The 19113-nt window shown below is 43.3% G+C and overlaps 1 long non-coding RNA gene across 1 annotated transcript; it reads right to left on the bottom strand.

Moving 5' to 3' along the window:
- Positions 1-7249: 7249 nt before the first annotated feature.
- Positions 7250-17942, bottom strand: LOC106701554 (uncharacterized). Its single transcript, XR_001351945.2, has 3 exons — positions 17850-17942; positions 9833-9953; positions 7250-8872 (listed from the first exon to the last, which is right to left on the bottom strand). It is a non-coding gene; the product is annotated as an uncharacterized lncRNA (long non-coding RNA).
- Positions 17943-19113: the final 1171 nt, after the last annotated feature.

Here is a 19113-nt window from a genome sequence, read left to right as displayed (position 1 = left end):
GTCCCACATGACTTTGCCTTCCAGGATGTCTGGCTGTAGGTGAGTGATCACAGTACTGTGGTTATCTGGGGCATTAAAGCCTTTCTTGTATAATTCTTCTGTGTATTCTTGTCACCTCTTCTTATTATCTTCTGCTTCTTTTAGGTCCATACCGTTTCTGCCCTTTATTGTGCCCTTATCTTTTATTTCTTTTCCTTAGATTTCAGAGATTAAAGATTACATGGGAAGAGATTCACACTATATGAAAAAAGAAAAAAAAATCAAATAGTAGTGGTTTCCCATTGAGCTGCCTTTTTCACTGGTGGTGGGAAGATTTTCAGTGCTCCAATGAGTAACTCCTGCAGCCTACTGCAGTTTCACTTTGTACTAGACCAACCCATGGTAATGTCTTAAAGGAAGATGTGTTTTGGCTGGTACCCAGTTATAATGAGTTGCTTTTTAGCAGTACAGTTAACAGACCTTCTTTCTCAAATACATACATGTCCATAATTTTTGCTATTATTATCCACCAACACTATATGAGGATCAAGCCTGTGTCAAACTTCTTATGAAAAAAGAGAAATATTCACAGTTCTCCGCCTCACTTTCAAGAAAGCATTTTCCATTAGCTATCGAACATATATTCATTGCTTAAGCTCACTTCAGAGTCCAAGCACAAAAATTTCAAAGGTGGAGTCATCGATACATTTCTTTAACAACAGTAAGGACTAGTTCACAGACCTGTATGATAGTGAAGCTTAAACAGCTAATATTGTGTACCATACCTCCTTATTAGCTGCCAGACCAAAGCTTAAGTCAGGGTTTGATTTCCATCTTTCAGACCTTGCACTCCAATGCCAAACAGAGAGAATTTGACAGGATACTTCCCTAATTAAATGGCATAGTTCCAGTTTTCTAGCTGCAAACACACAAAAGTAAATGGTTAAAGATTTTTACTTGTTCAATCTGTGTATTTGGGGGCACACAAAGTCAGGAAACTTGCCTAGGATCACCAGTCTCAGACGTGGAAGCATCCCCTGGAGAAGGAAATGGCTACCCACTCTAGTATTCTGGCCTGGAGAATGCCATGGACAGTTCATGGGGTTGTAAAGAGTTGGACGGGACTGAGCGACTTTCACTTCACCTTACTTCACTTCACTGAGCAGACTAATTATAACAGATGCTGGATCTCAGGAGTGGCTACATAATTAACAGAATACAGTAAAGAATAAAATATGGGGCCCCTGCATCACAAATGCTTCAAACTTTCAAGATGGCCACAGCAGATCATGAAATCATGGTTGAGGCCCTTCCAAGCACCCAAGAATAGGGCCTGGTGTAATTGCACAGAACACATATCCAAGAAGCCCATCTTCATTCACTTTGGCCCAAGGGTAGGATCTTAGGGAATTCCTCCTGTTATTCCTTAGTTGCTCTGAGAGCCTAAGGGAGGGATTTCAAAGCAAGGGGCTAGGCAGCCCTAGAAGACAGAAGACAGATGGCCAAGAGAGGGACCATGGCTTAAGCCACTGTGTATAGACCAAGCATTTGGGAAATGTGCAATACTTTAAAGCCCTATCATAATGAAAAGCAATTTTTAAAAGTGAGATTAAAAACTACAATTTTAGAAAATTTGGGGTCACGTTACTTAAAGGTAAATAAATCTTTACAGCTACAGGGTCAGGAGTTCCAGGGGTCCTTTTGCAGGGTCCAACTCTGTGAAGATTTGGTGTCACATGGCTGGCATATGCCATCTATTGGGCCAATTGTGGTAGGGACTTCTAGGTCTATGGCAGGGAATCCATAAATCATTGATTAGAAGAGCTTGTTGTGCATGTTCTGAACAGGCCAATGGAAATACTAGGTCCTGAAAACCCATTCAGCCTCCAAGGATGGGATTGCCAACCATTTCCCTGTCTATGGTGAAGTCCACCCCCATTCTTATATTATTTTATGATTTTGTTTCACAATTGTCCTTGTGATTTTTTTCATAATAACAAAGTAGGAAAATATTAACAAAGTGATTAGATAAATGTGTCCTGTGTATCTCTTAACTCTAAATAAGATGTTTATATCATACAAGGCTGTAGTCAAATTTGGTAGCTGAAATTTGGTCTTCAATATAAGTCCCAGTGCAAATAATGGAGCTAGCCTTTAAAGGTCAAGCTTTGCTGAAGTTGTCTCACATTTTGGTAACTGAAGAAATGAGCTTTTTCTTATCCTTCATTCTTTTTTTCTCAGGGATGAAATTAGAACGGTCCTTCTGGATAGCAAGAGTTTCCCTGGTGGCTCAGTGGGTAAAGAGCCTGCCTGCAGTGCAGGACAGCAGTGTTCGATCCCTGGCTTTGGAAGATCCCCTGGAGAAGGAAATGGCAACACATTCCAGTATTCTTGCCTGGAGAATTCCATGGACAGAGGAGCCTGTGGGCCTACAGTCCATGGGGTCATAAACAGTCAGACACAACTGAGTGACTAACATGTTCACTTTCACTGCATAGCAAGAAAGAAACCAACACCAGACAACCTTAAGAAGTACACAAGGCTTGTCCTTCCAAAACTAGTATCTCCCACATATTTTTGAAACACTATGAAATATCTTGAATCCTAGGCCTACACCTATAGTCAAAACTATCTCCAACCTCACCTTTTTCTTGGTGTCTTATTCACTCAGGACCTTATTTTCTACTGAAAAATTACCAAACTGATAGACTCAGTTCAGGTAAGAATTGAAGGATATAATCCAGAGAAATTACTAATGATATAAGCTTTTTGGCATGAAAAATTAACAATGATAAAAGAGGCTTCTTTCATGAAGTTCCAGAATGAATCCTGAATAAGATATATTGCCATTTTCAAAAGATACCTGTGCTATTTTTCTGTCACTTAAAACATCCAATAAGAAATGTGCCAAAGAAAACCACATGCATCCCAAGAAAGTCCTTGTTTCTAATTTCAAACTTATTATGATTCTACCAAGAGATAGCCATCAGGGCAAGAGAAATATGTCTTCAATAACATGGTAAACATTGCATATAAAAAGTTTTTAAAAAACAGAAAAAAAAAAAAGGCAAAAAAAACCGACCACATTGTAAACCAACTATGTGCTGTGCTTAGTCACTCAGTCATGTCCACCTCTTTGCAACCCCATGGACTATACTTAAAGTTAAAAAAGAAAATTGTGTTAAATACATAAAAACATGTATCTTTTGAGGATGTGGCTAAAAACTCACCATGTCTACTTTAAACACTGCATTGACTAATAACAAGATGTAATTCAGGGCATGACTTTCTCAATGTCAGTTCCACACTGTATCAGATTTCCTATATTAGAGACAAAAATTAAAAACATAGAACAAGTAAGTGTTCTTTCTGTTTCCATGTATCTTTGGTTAATTGAGTTCTCTCTCTCTCTCTCTCCCTGTTTTTTTCTCTGTAGCCCTTAGGGATTATATGATATATTTGCCTTCTTGGCTTACTGTATCAGTTCAGTTCAGTTCGGTCGCTCAGCCGTGTCTGACTCTTTGCAACCCCATGAATCACAGCACGCCAGGCCTCCCTGTCCACCACCAACTCCCGGAGTTCACTCAGACTCATGTCCATCGAGTCAGTGATGCCATCCAGCCATCTCATCCTCTGTCGTCCCCTTCTCCTCCTGCCCCCAATCCCTCTCAGCATCAGAGTCTTTTCCAATGAGTCAACTTTTCCATGAGGTGGCCAAAGTACTGGAGTTTCAGCTTTAGCATCATTCCTTCCAAAGAAATCCCAGGGCTGATCTCCTTCAGAATGGACTGGTTGGATCTCCTTGCAGTCCAAGGGACTCTCAAGAGTCTTCTCCAACACCACAGTTCAAAAGCATCAATTTTTCGGCACTCAGCTTTCTTCACAGTCCAACTCTCACATCCATACATGACCACTGGAAAAACCATAGCCTTGACTAGACAGACCTCTGTTTGCAAAGTAATATCTCTGCTTTTGAATATGATATCTAGGTCGGTCATAACATTCCTTCCAAGGAGTAAGCGTCTTTTAATTTCATGGCTGCAATCACCATCTGCAGTGATTTTGGAGCCCCCAAAAGTAAAGTCTGACACCGTTTCCACTGTTTCCCCATCTATTTCCAATGAAGTGATGGGACCAGAACTCTCCCTAATTTGGGATTAAACATAAAATCCATGAGGCAACGGATTTCTTTTTTTTTTTTTTTAACCACTGTATGTCCAGTACCTTAAAAACACTGACCCATAGTTCAGTTCAGTTCAGTTCAGTCACTCAATCGTGTCTGACTCTTTGTGACCCCATGAATCACAGCATGCCATGCCTCCCTGGCCATCACCAACTCCTGGAGTTCACACAGACTCACATCCATCGAGTCAGTGATGCCATCCAGCCATCTCATCCTCTGTTGTCCCCTTCTCCTCCTGCCCTCAATCTCTCCCAGCATCAGAGTCTTTTCCAATGAGTCAACTCTTTGCATGAGGTGGCTAAAGTACTGGAGTTTCAGCTTTAGTATCATTCCTCCCAAAGAAATCCCAGGTGTGATCTCCTTCAGAATGGGCTGGTTGGATCTCCTTGAAGTCCAAGGGACTCTCAAGGCAAATTGGAAGTGGTCAAACAGGAGATGGCAAGAGTGACCATCAACATTTTAGGAATCAGCGAACTAAGATGGACTGGAATGGGTGAATTTAACTCAGATGGCCATTATATCTACTGACCCACAGTAGGTGCTTAAAAAACATCGGATGTATGAAAGCAAATGACATCACTATAGTAAGAGAGATAACAAATACACATTCTATTATAAATGAACAACATAAAAGGAGCTGAATGACTGACAGAATTGCCTTTATATATTTGTATCTGTATATGTATTTATATGCCTTTATCTGAAAGAGCAATGCTGAGTTAATTTGCTTCCATTTCAAAAAATGACTAATATTTATATTGATAAAGTTGATTATTGTACTGCAAAGTACAATAATCTTTTGCCCCATTCTCAACGTTGTTTCTGTTAGGTCCATAGCATTTTTGGACCTAAAAGAATCAGAAGATATTAAGAAGAGGTGGCAAGAATACACAGAAGGACTATACAAAAAAGATCTTCATGACCCAGAGAATCACGATGGTAAGATCACTCACCTAGAGCCAGACATCCTGGAATGTGAAGTCAAGCAGGCCTAAGGAAGCATCTCTGAAACAAAGCTAGTGGAGGTGATGGGATTCCAGTTACGCTATTTCAAATCCTAAAAGATGATGTTGTGAAAGTGCTTCACTCAATATGCCAGCAAATTTGGAAAACTCAGCAGTGGCCTCAGGACTGGAAAAGGTCAGTTTTCATTCCAATCCCAAAGAGAGGTAATGCCAAAGAATGCTTAAATACCACACAGTTTCACTCATCTCACACGCTAGAAAATTAATGCTCCAAATTCTCCAAGCCAGGCTTCTACAGTGCATGAATTTTGAACTTCCATATGTTCAAGCTGCATTTTGAAAGTGCAAAGGAACCAGAGATCAAATTGACAACATATGTTGCCATCGAAAAAGCAAGAAAGTTCCTGAAAAGCATCTACTTCTGCTTTATTGATTATGCCAAAGCCTTGGAGTGTGTGGATTACAATGAACTCTGGAAAATTATTAAAGAGATCAGAATACCAAACCACCTGACAAACCTGTATGCAGGTCAAGAAGCAACAGTTAGAACTGTCATGGAACTACAGACTAGTTCCAAATCAGGAAAAGAGTATGTCAAAGGTATATATTGTCACTCTCCTTATTTAACTTACATACAGAGTACATCATGAGAAATGCTGGACTGGATGAAGCGCAAGCTAGAATCAAGATTGCTGGGAGAAATTACAATAACCTCAAATATGCAGATGACACCACCCTTATGGCAGAGAGCAAAGAAGAACTAAAGAGCCTCTTGATGAAAGTCAAAGAGCAGAGTGAAAAAGTTGACTTAAAACTCAACATTCAGAAAACTTAGATCATGTCATCTGGTCCCATCACTTCCTGGCAAACAGATGGGGAAACAGTGGAAACAGTGACAGACTTTATATTTTTCGGTGCCAAAATCATGCAGATGGTGACTGCAACCATGAAATTAAAAGATGCTTGCTCCTTGGAAGAAAAGTTTTGACCAACCTAGACAACATATTAAAATGCAGAGACATTCCTTTTCTAACAAAGGTCCATCTAGTCATAGCTATGGTTTCTCTGGTAGTCATGAATGGATGTGAGAGTTGGACTATAAAGAAAGCTGAGCACCACAGAATTGATGCTTTGAACTGTGCTGTTGGAGAAGACTCCTCAGAGTCCCTTGGACAGCAAAGAGAACTAAGTCATCCATCCTAAAGGAAATCAGTGTTGAATGTTCATTGGAAGGACTGATGCTGAAGCTGCAACGTCAATATTTTGGCCATGTGATCTGAAGAGCTGACTCACTTGCAAAGACCCTGATATTGGGAAAGATTGAAGGTGGAATGAAAAGGGCATGACAGAGGATGAGATGATTCCTTGGCATTACCAACTCAATAGACATAGATTTGAGTAAACTCTGGGCATTGGTCATGGAAAGGGAGGCCTGGTGTGCTGCAGTCCATGAGGTTGCAAAGAGTCAGACACAACTGAGCAACTGAATTGAACTGAACTGAACAATGTTGTTCAGAGAAGGCAATGGCACCCCACTCCAGTACTCCTGCCTGGAAAATCCCATGGATGGAGGAGCCTGGTAGGCCGCAATCCATGGGGTCACTGAGGGTCGGACACGACTGAGTGACTTTACTTTCACTTTTCACTTTCATGCATTGGAGAAGGAAATGGCAATCCACTCCAGTGTTCTTGCCTGGAGAATCCCAGGGACGGGGGAACCTGGTAGGCTGCCATCTATGGGGTCACACAAAGTCGGACATGACTGAAGTGACGTAGCAGTAGTAGCAGCAGAACAACGTTGTTTAGTTTATATCATGATTTTTGTCTTCTGGAAAAGTTTATTTTTTTAATGCTTTATTTTATATTGGAATATAATTGGTTAGCAATGTTGCATTAACTTCCAGTGTACAGCAAAGTGTACACACACACATATATATAACACACACACACATATATAGATATATGTATATATACATATTCTTTTTCAAATTATTTTCCCATTTAGGTTCTTACAGACTATTCAGCAGAGTTCCCTGTGATATAGAGTTTTAGGTTATCCATTTTAAATAGAGCAGTGTGTACACATCAATCCAAAACATACTTAATTGATATATGTCTTTTATTATAAGTCACTTTAAATCAGCATGGGAAGTAATCAGATTGTACATTTTGCTAATGGTAATATTAATTAGTAAAATATTCCGTAGGCACAATACCAGACATTCGAACACAAGTGTCTTTTAACTTGAAAATCAAAAGCATAGGAAAGTATTGAGTAAAAGAGTCTTCCCCCAAAGAGAACTGGCACATTCTCTTTACTGACAGGAAAAACAAGAACGTTAATAACTGAACTATAATGAAGACTTTAAGTTAAACTAGTTAAAACCGAACATTATACTTTCTATAAATTGATGTTTGACTCAGGCGCTTGCTAATTTATCTTCCCTGCTTATAGAGTACAGGCAAGAGCATTTTGACTTTCATAATTACAAAATATCCTGAGAGAAAATTAATTTTGTTAGCAAATAGCAAATAATATAGTTCCTGTTCTTTTTGAAATATATTTTCTTCAATGACTATACCAACATATATTATCATTGTTCTCTCTTTCTAACATTATATAAATGGATTCATTTGAATCTCAATGGAGAAGAGGCACAGACTATTCAAAACTTGAATAATGAACATGTAGTTTTTTTTTAAACAATATGAAGAAGAAACATAATAAAGTTAAGATTCTAATAAAATATGTAAATGCTTGTAAGAAAACTTCATGATAAATGTGCCACTACATCTGCAACTGGTATTAATATCTACTTGGTTCACATCTAGTAAGTATATAAGATAATCAAAACAAACCAAAAATAAGGGGGAGAAGTTCATGCTGAACTGAAACTTGTGTAGAGCCACTAAACAATAGTGGACAAAGCAATACTCAGGAAAAGAAAATGTCAGTGTTGCTCAATTAAAATATTTTTTTTCCAGTCTACATGATTTCAAGTTATGAGTCCTTCATGAAAATATTATGGGAGAACTAATTAAGCAAAGTAAGCACTGATGGTATAAACAGCAGCAGAAGTTTTGCTGAGCAGATCTATTTAAACCTCAGATTAAAGATAAAACACCTAAAGAACTGATGGTAATAAAACACAATGGAAATGTTTCAATGGAAATATGGAAATAAGATCACCTTTTAGAGTATACTGGTGAAATTAGAGCAATGAGATACCACTACACACTTATCAGAAAGGTCAAATACAAAAATCTGACAAAGCATTTACTGGCAAAGATAAGGAACAACAGGAACTCTCATTTGTTGTTAGTGGGATTACAAAATGGTAGAGTCACTTTGGAAGCAATCTCTTACAGAGCTAAATATTGTCATACCACATGATCTAACAATTACCCTCCTAGTTAGTTCACCCAATGATTTGATAGCTAATGCCCACATAAAAACATGCACATCGATTTTATAACAGCTTAATTCATGCTCTCTCTCTCTCACACACACAAATTGGAAGCAACCAGTTCAGTTCAGTTCAGTTCAGTCTCTCAGTCGTGTCCGACTCTTTGCGATCCCATGAATTGCAGCATGCCAGGTCTCCCTGTCCATCACCAACTTCCGGAGTTCACTCAAATTCATGTCCATCGAGTTGGTGATGCCATCCAGCCATCTCATCCTCTGTCGTCCCCTTCTCTCCTCCTGCTCCAATCCCTCCCAGCATCAGAGTCTTTTCAAAGTGTCCTTTAATAGATGTATGGATAAACAAATAATGGTACATTAACATAACAGAATATTATTCAAGAATAAAAAGAAACAAGCTATCAAATAACAAAAAGAAATGGATGAAACCTGAATGAATGTTATTAAGTAAAGTAAGCTAGCCTTGAATAGGTTATATACTGCATGCAGCCAATTGTACAACATTCTGGGAAAGGGAAAACTGCAGAGAAGATAAAAAAAAAAAATATCAGAGGTTTTTTCTTTTGCATCACAAAAGTTCTACTAGTCTGGATACAGTATGTCAACCTTCAACAATTCCTCTTCTACAATGACACACAAATCCACCCAAACTGGAGTCATTGCCCCAGAGCTCATATACTGTAATGTTATTCTGTGCGTCTGCAGGAACCTCGACATTGGCAGAGTTGAGGTTAGGACCAGTTAGTAGTTTCAGATTCCACACCCTGGACACACATTTCACAAGGTCCATCTCAAGCAGGATTAATGTATCAAACATATAGTCTTTTTCTGGGGAAGCTTTTTTTCTTTTTCTTTCCCAGAGAGCCAAATGAACCACCCTAACGGGCAGGAGGAGTCTGCAGATTACTCTCGCCACTTTCTCCTGCCAACTACACTGTCACATATATCAGGACAATGAAAAAAAAGCCAGAGCAACTCAAACCAGTCTTGGGCATGCTCTGATAGATTCTGCCAAATTAGAACGTGTCCTCTGCAGAGGACCCTACCCTGGAGCTCCCCTGAGCCAAGAGGAAATGGCTCCTGGTGTACTGGTCTGCCCTGGCACCTGGAGACTGAGGACCAGGAAGGGCTGGGCCCTTGGTGATGTCATAAAGGGCCCATGTGGCCATTGTGAAAGGAGGTTTGCAGGGCCAACTGGAAGTAGGGCTTAAAGGTAAATGGGGACATTTTCAGCGAGCAAGTGAAAAAGAGTTTGGGAGTGACAAAATGCCATCTCCTTACCAGTGTATTCTTTCTGAACCTGATGTTCTACTGGAAGGGTGGATCCGTCTTCTATTCTCATTATTCCATTTGTTGAATCCAGATGCTGGGCTGAGCAGAACAGAGCCCTGGGCATGTGTCCCTGTGGAGCAGAGAGCCAAGTGAGAAAGAAAGATATTAAAGCAGAGGTCAGAAACTAGGAGCCACGTATATGTTTTGTGTGGACTACACTCTTTCTATAAATGACTGTGGTCAGTTGCTAAGTTGTGTCTGAGTCCTTAAGACCCCATGGACTGTAGCCCAACAGGCTCCTCTGTCCCTGGGGTTTCCCAGGCAAGAATCCTGTAGTGTGTAACCATTTCCTTCTTCATGCATAAGGGATGTTTTAGGGCAGTGAAACTATTCTGTATGATGTTATGGTAAATACATGGTATTACATGTTTGTCAAAACCCATAGAATCTTAACAGCAAAAAAAAAGTGAATCAATGTATGCATATTTAAAAAAACATTTGACATCAAGAATGGAATGCAGAATTTGACCAAACAATCAAATTATATTACAATTGTATGAAACCACCTCACTAAGATCCGTTGAATTAAGTAACTTTGGAAATGAATAGATTTTACAAGACTGAAATCAAAAGATAAAACCACTGAAATCTAGTTGGTAGTGTTTTTTCTCATAGAAGTATAGGTTAACAATCCTGATACTGTTACACATGCATACATGAATTGAACAGTTTAATATATGGCACATGAATATTCATAGATAATTATATTTCTTTGGTTAGCTGAAAGGGTCTAAGAGGAGTGATACTCTCAAATAATGAAAGAAAGAAGCACAGATCTTGGTTCCCAATACTGATTTCCAATAAAAGGAACCAGGCTTCTTGGAGGAATTAGTGATTGTAGGGCTCAGGGAGGAAATATAGAAGAGGAGTCTGGGGGAACTTATTCTATCGAAAAGGAAATGCTAAAAATATAATAATAATAATAAAGCCCCAGAATAATGAGGTTATGTCAAAGAAGACAGGAATGAGCTTCAAATGTCCAAAACTGTTAACAAGGTGAGCAATATAATAAATTAGTAAGTCATCTTTTGGGATTATACCCCAAACTATAAAATGAATATCTATGGGCCATACTGATATAATTAAATGATTGAATACATGTGAGACAATAGACCAATTTCCCATGAAGAAGAATTTCAGATAGTTGGCATAGATAATTCGACTTTCAGGGAGGTGGAGTGTAACTCCCTGTTCCTGAAGAGTGAGTTACATGTAGTGACTTCCTTCCAAAAAATACAACAATATGGAGAGGGATAAAAAGGAGTAACTTAACAGTGATATAACCTGACAAACACTACTTCAGCCAGGTGGTAAAAATCAGCATTACCAGTGATAAGGCTTGTTGATCATGTCACACGATTAAAAGGACATTCCACCTCTGCATTCTTCTTCCCCCAAAACCATGAAGTGACAGTGAATGTGAAAGTTGCTCAGTCGTGTCCAACTCTTCAAAACACCATGGACTATACTGTCCATGGGATTCTCTAGGCCAGAATACTGGAGTGGGTAGCCTTTCCCTTCTCTAGGGGATCTTCCAAACCAGGGATCAAACCTAGGTCTCCTTCATTGCATATGGGTTCTTTACCAGCTGAGACACAAGGGAACCTCCCCCCAAAAAATCCATAGTCCCAAGCTAATAGGAAAATCATCAGACAAATCCAAATTGGGAAACATTTTATAAAATACCTGATCAGTTCAGTTGCTCAGTCCTGTCCCACTCTTTGTGACCCCATGAATCGCAGCACTCCAGGGCTCCCTGTCCATCACCAACTCCCGGAGATCACTCAAACTCACCTCCATCGAGTCAGTGATGCCATCCAGCCATCTCATCCTCTGTCATCCCCTTCTCCTCCTGCCCCCAATCCCTCCCAGCATCAGTCTTTTCCAATGAGTCAACTCTTCGCATGAGGTGGCCAAAGTACTGGAGTTTCAGCTTTAGCATCATTCCTTCCAAAGAAATCCCAGGGCTGATCTCCTTCAGAATGGACTGGTTGGATCTCCTTGCAGTCCAAGGGACTCTCAAGAGTCTTCTCCAACACCACAGTTCAAAAGCATCAAATCTTTGGTGCTCAGCCTTCTTCACAGTCCAACTCTCACATCCATACATGACCACAGGAAAAACCATAGCCTTGACTAGATGGACATTTGTTGGAAAAGTAATGTCTCTGCTTTTGAATATGCCATCTAGGTTGGTCATAACTTTCCTTCCAAGGAGTAAGCATCTTTCAATTTCATGGCTGCAGTCACCATCTGCAGTGATTTTGGAGCCCAAAAAATAGTCTGACACTGTTTCCACTGTTTCCCCATCTATTTCCCATGAAGTGATGGGACCAGATGCCATGATCTTCATTTTCTGAATGTTGAGCTTTAAGCCAACTTTTTCACTCTCCACTTTCACTTTCATCAAGAGGCTTTTTAGTTCCTCTTCACTTTCTGCCATAAGGGTGGTGTCATCTGCATATCTGAGGTTATTGATATTTCTCCCGGCAATCTTGATTCCATTTTGTGTTTCTTCCAGTCCAGCGTTTCTCATGATGTACTCTGCATATAAGTTAAATAAGCAGGGTGACAATATACAGCCTTGACATCCTCCTTTTCCTATTTGGAGCCAGTCTGTTGTTCCCTGTCCAGTTCTAACTTTTGCTTCCTGACCTGCATACAGATTTCTCAAGAGGCAGGTCAGGTGGTCTGGTATTCTCATCTCTTTCAGAATTGTCCACAGTTTATTGTGATCCACATATCAAGGTCATAAAAAATAAGAAAAGTATGTGAAATTGTCACATCCAAGAACATGAAAGTCATGGCTACTACATGCAATGTGGGATCCAGGATGGGTTCCTGGCACAGAAAAAAGATATTAGGTAAAATTTAAGAAAATCTTAGAGGAAAAATCTTAGAAATAATGTAGCCACTCTAGTTTATAACAATATGGTTGATATTAGGGAACTTTCTGATATAAGGAAAATATCTTTGCTTTCTTGTAAATCTAAAATCTTTCCAAGGTTTTTTAAAGTTTATTTTCAAATCATAGAGCAATAGAGGCAACAATAACATTGTTTCCTGATGATACAATTGTGTATCTGGTGACTCCAAGTGAAAAGTACTCTATACAGTTAGCCTTTCCTATCCATGTGTTTCACATCCAAGGATTCATTCAACTCTGGATTAAAAATGTATATTAAAAAAAAAAAAAACTCCAGAAAGTTCCAAAAGTCAAGCTGCAAATTTAGCACATGCTGGCAACTGTTTACATATCTTTTACATTGTATTAGGTTCATAAGAAATTTAGAGATGTTTTAAAGTATATGGGAGGATGTGTGTAGTTTATATGCAAATACTAAAATGATATGATACTTATTTAAGGGACTTGAATGTCTGTGGATTTCGATATCTGATTGTTGGCAGGGGTGTCCTAGAACCAATCTCCCACAGATATCCAGGGAAAGCTGTATCTTAAAGGAATTGACCTAGATGGCTGGTTAAAAATAATAATATATAAAACAGTGATCCTAAATAACAAGTAATTACATTTATAAAGGAAGACACCATTTATAATAGCTACAAACAGATAAATATTAAGATTGTATTTAAGAACAAATATGCAATAGCTATTTGAAGAAAATTCTGAAATGCTACTGAAAAATGCAATGAAATGGAAAGATATCACTTCGGGGAAGATGAAAATATTTTATACAGATATCAATTGTCCCCAGATTATTCTATAATTACAATAAGATTTTAGCAAGAATACTAATATGTTTGGTGTGGGAAATAAGCTTATTCTAAAACGTATGTGGAAAAATAAACATGTAACAAGAGGCAGGACATTTCTGAAAAAGAATAATGAGCATGAAGGCTATACTTACCAGATTTTAAAGCATGTGGATAGCTGACATACTTACATAGAGAAGTACTGTTTTACAACTAGTACTGGTACATGGCTAGCCTTAGTTCATGAGGTAACAAGTGAAAGCAGAAATCAACTACACACACACATATACACACATACAGCTTTTGTCTGAATGTGGCACCCCCAAAATTTATGTTTTGATAATTAGGCTGTACTTAAGTGTCTGTGGAAATGAGAACCATTCCACTTTCCTCTGACAAGGTGGGCTTAAAGCACCTTGAAGAACATTTAATTCTGGGCCACCTACAAGAAAACTTCCATCCCACTTTATTTTCTCAGTGTTCATGTAGCTTGCCTCAGTTTCCTAGTTTCCAGTCTGAAACCCCTGTCTTCAGACTGTGAGAATGCACTGAATACACTTGCCCTTGCTCCTCTTGGAGCTGTCTTTTACCATTTTGAAGACACACGTTGGTCTGCTCCATATTCCCTGAACATGCCTATATAGACTCCTCCCCAGGCAGCAAAACCCTTATGCTTTATGATGTCAGCAAGTCACTTCCCCAGGCAGTGGTGGCCGTGGCTGAGCCTTGACATCACACAGCCTCATTCTGACACCATCGTCATCTCTCTAAATTCACACTGATGTGTCACATGTCAGGGGTAGTGTGTCACCTACAAATCTGGCTTCACAGCCACAGTGTTCAGGCTTTCATTCTGTTCTCTCTCACCTTTCAACATTACCTAGTTTTAATATCTTCCCTAAAATTCCTCCTTGATAATTCAGCCCTATTTAAGTGCCTGTGCAAATGAAGATCATTCCACTTTCCTCTTAAAAAGTGGTCTTAAAGCACCTTGAAGTCCATTTAATTCTGGGCCACCTACCAGAAAACTTCCATCCCATCTCCTTTTCTGTGTTCACCTAGCTCTCTCTCCTCAGTTTTCCCATTTCCAAACTGAAAACCCTGTCTTCAGGCTGTGAGATTGCACTGTATAAGCTTGACCTTGCTGCACTTGGAGCTGTCTCTTGACATTTTAAAGGCTCGCAGTGGTCTGCTCAAGAGCCCCTGAGCACCCCTATACATAACCCTCCTCACAGGGCAACACACTTATTCATTATGAAGTCAGCAAGTCATATCATCCAGCCAATGGTGGCCCTGGGTTAGGCTTGACATCACAAAGCCTCATCCTGACACCTCTAGGGGAGGATGGCCATAAATTCAGATGGCTTGGTGGGATAAAAGGTTCATTTATGCTCCTTATGAGACCACGAAACTCACCTACATCTTCATCTCTCTTACTCCACACTATTTGAAAAATGGCAGGGTTAGTATTTCTCTTACATACCTGGCTTCACAGCCACAGTATTCAGGCATTCATTCTGTTCCTTCTCACCTTTCACCGTTATCTAGATTTTAATATCTTGTCTAAAATCCCTTCATGATAATTAGGCTGTATTTAAGTGTCTGTGGAAACGAGAATCATTCCACTTTCCTCCTACAAGGCGATCTGAAAGCACCTTGAAGGCCATCTAATTGTGGACCACCTACCAGAAAATTTTCCCATTCCACCTCTTCTCAGTGTTCACATAGCTCTCCTCAGGTTTCCAGTTTCCAGTCTGAAACCCCTGTCTTCAGGCTGTGAGAATGCACTGAATACATGTGCCTTTCCTCCACGTGCTGTCTTTTGCCATTTTGTTTTTGCAGTGGTCTGCTCCAGGGCCCCTGAACACCCCTATATACATCCCTGCCCAGGAGGCACACCCTTAAGTTTTATAAGGTCATCCATTCACTTCCATAGCCAATGGTGGCCCTGGGTGAGCCTTGACATCACAAAGCCCCTTCCTGACACCTCTAGGGCAGGATGGGGAGAAATTAAGATGGTTTGGTGGGATAAAAGAAGTATTTTGAGTGCCCCTTATGAGCCCGCGAACCTCACCTGCCATCTTCATCTCTCTAACTCAATACTGATGTGTCACATGGCAGTGGTAAGTGTGTCTCCTCCGAAACTGGTCTCACAGCCACAATATTCATGTTTTCATTCTGTTCTCCCTCACCTTTCACCATTATCTAGTTTGTAATATTTTGCCTAAAATCCCTCCTTGATAATTAGGCTGTGTTTAAGTGTCTGCTTTCCTTGTACAAGGTGGTCTTAAAACACCTTGAAGTCCATTTAATTCTGGGCCACCAACCAGAAAACTTCCATCCTACCTCCTTTTCTCAGTGTTCACGTAGATCTCCTCAGTTTTCCAGTTTCCAGTCTGAAACCCCTGTCTTAAGGCTGTGAGAATGCACTGAATTCACTTGCCTTTGCTCCACTTGGAGCTGCTGTTTGCAGTTTTGAAGACTGACAGTGGTCTGCTCCAGGGACTGCCCCTGTACCAACGGGGGACGCCTACACCACCCAGGCAGTTTTGTGCTTCATCCATGTGAGAATTGGTGAGGCTGCCGCCCCCTGCAATGGCCCTGTGACCCCGAGGACCCTCTGTATCTCCTCTGCATGAGGGGCAGGGGGTGTTGGCCTCCATGGACCACAGAGACGCCCCCTCTCACAGGCACAGTGTGCAGCTCTTTGGAGCCAAGCTTGCGTGTGCCACTCGCCTGCCCCCTCCTCACCAGTCTTACTCTTGCCACCCGTCTAGGTCTGCTGGGGCTGTTCCCAGCCCCCCTCATCTTGCGGAGTTTGTGGGCAATTTCTGGCCTCCCCTGGCACGTGGCTGCATCCCTCCCAGCTGCTTCACATAACCATCTCCTTCCGGGGTCTTCACATCCCCTCTGTCTGCACCTGTGTCCCAATTTCCCCTTTGTAGAAGGACACCAGTCACACTGGGTTTGGGTCACCCTAATGGCCCCATTTTAGCTTGATCACTTCTGAAAAGAAACCCCCCCAAACAAGGTAACAATTCTGCATTCTCGCTAACAGGGTAGGGTTCCAACATATGAATTTGTGGGGACACGTTCAGCCTGTAAAAGGACCCCCATCGTCTGCTGTTTCTCTATCAGGGGTTGTGTCACTGGGCTCATCACTAACTGCACCTCCTTGGCTTGTGAAGAGGGTGAGAATGGGGCCTCCCCAGCCCCACCACAGTGGGTGTGTGCAGGGGTAGGGGGTAGCACCGGGGAGGAAAGCCCTCTGGAGGGGTGGGAGCAGGGAGGGGTTGGCCTGTCCTGTGCATGGCACTGTACCCCACCCCCTGCCCTTTGGGCCCTTTCAGCCTCCATTGTCCTCACTGCCTCTCCCTGCTGTGCAACCCAGGTCAGCCCACGGGGTCACCCTGGACACCATGGGGCGAGTGCTCTGCCTCTTGTGGCCCAGCCCGACACCATAGACACTTCTGCACCAGACCCCCCGGCGGAGTGCCATCCAGCATGGCCCCACTGCCCCTGTTGGCCTCGGTGCCCCTTCTTTGCCCAGGCCCCGAGGCAGAGGAGGAGCCCTGCCTCCTGCTGGAGTGTGACCGTGCATCCCATGGAACCCAGATGTGCCCGTCACCTTGGCCCAGCCAAGCCCAGCCCATCGCCACTGCTTTCTCTTGTATTCCCTGGGAGCTGGAGGCTGGGATACTAGGGGACCCTGGTCCAGCTGTAGCCAGAGCTGTCGGGGGGCGGGGGAGGGTCTCCGGAGCCGGACCTGAGCCTGTGACCAGCCCCCACCCCAGGGCCTGGGGGATTACTGCGAAGGGCCTCGGACCCAGGGGGCGGCCTGCCAGGCTCTGCCATGCCCAGGTACCTGCCAGGGACGGCGATGGAGGTCAAGGAAGAGAGGTGGGAAAGCTGCAGGGGGCATTCTGGGGAGGCGAGCGGGGAGGTGGTGGGGCGGGGGAGTGACCTGCACACCTGTTACCCACCCAGCGCCCTCCCCCGTGCAGTGACCAACTGCACCGCCATTGAAGGAGCCAAGTACAGTGCCTGTGGTCCTCCCTGCCCTTGCTCCTGCAATGACCTTGTGGTGAGTCTGGGCTCCTCACGGTGACGTTGCTGGACGGCAGGGTGTGGCCCCTGTGACCTGGGGCCGTCCGCGGTTGGGGGGAAGGATAGGGGTCAGCACCCAGCTGGCCTGGCTCCTGGTTCTCGAAAGCAGTGGGAGTGAGCCTCATGTAGCAGCCCTTGTCGTCCTTACCTCATATCCGTTTCTCGGTTGACAAGTTTTATGATAGAAACAGCAGGAACACACAGGAAAAGGGCCGTCCTCTTGGTGGATCATCCGAAACCCCCCCGCGTGGGGCGCGTTGGTGAGCTGACCTTGACCCTGTGCGCGCACGAGTGCGCATGCGTGTGTCGGGGCTTGGGGCCAGTCCAGGACCATGGAGAGGGGACGCAGGCCGGCCGCCTGCAGGGGTGCGCGGTCCAGTGGCGCCTGCGCAGTGGCGAGGAAGCGGTCCCGAGTGAAAAGATGCTGGAGCAAACAGCTAGGGCGAAGGGATGGCGCTTTGAGAAGCCCTGCTTGGGCCTGTCCGAGGGCGGGAGGCTCCACACGGAGGCGGGAGGAACAGGACCCGGTGCCCGGTCCCGGCCTCTCACATTGAGCTCCGGCACCTTCCCAAACGCCCACCACTCCCGCCAGCTTTCCGGTCCCTGGCCCCCTCCGTCTTAGGAGATCTGTGTTGATCCTCACTCAACTCTCCACGGGGCCCATCGTCTGGCGGATACGCCAAACAGGGAAGCTCCTCGCAGGCTGTCTCTTCCCCACTCCCCTGGAGGAAAAACTCCAGTGAAAACTCGGCATAAACTGTGTTTAGAAAAGACAGCTATGAACTGGAGCATCGCACTTCCCCTCCTCTGCCCCCCGCAGTCTCCTTCTTTACTTCATCGTGGCTCCCAGGCGCCCCTCCTCCATCCCACAGCAGTCCCCTTGGACCCCGCATTCCACTGACCCAGGGCCCTCCCTTCCTTGTCCTCCAGCACTGCGTTTGGCGCTGCTAGCCCGGCTGTTACTGCCCTCCCAGGCCAGGTGCTGAGTGCCGATGGCTCCGTCTGCGTGCAGCCGGGTCACTGCAGCTGCCTGGACCTGCTGACCGGGGAGCGGCACCGTCCGGGCGCCCAGCTGGCTAGGCTCGACAGCTGCAACTACTGGTGAGGGCCGGGGGTGGGGCGTGTGTGCAGGATGCCACAGGTGAGGGCAGGGCTAGTCCACTCCGTGTCTCGCGCACCCAAGCTCTCCCAGTCTCAGCTGATGCACACTAGGCTCCCATAAGCCCTGGGAAGATGCAGCAGGTACCCTAACCCCTGATCTGATAGGTTTGGCAACTGAGGCAGCCAGCTCTGGGGGTCTGGGAGACTTCAGAGCACTAGACTTGTGCTTTGAGGGGGCAGGGGTTGGCGGTGTGGTGTTTCCTCCTACTGTCTAGCCTCCTTCAGCTGCAGACGACCTGTGGTCACCTCAC

Source organism: Bos mutus, chromosome X (genome assembly GCF_027580195.1).
Source record: "Bos mutus isolate GX-2022 chromosome X, NWIPB_WYAK_1.1, whole genome shotgun sequence".
NCBI lineage: Eukaryota > Metazoa > Chordata > Mammalia > Artiodactyla > Bovidae > Bos > Bos mutus.
The sequence above is the reverse complement of the archived record's forward strand: the minus strand, read 5'-3'. Positions and strand labels throughout refer to the sequence as shown.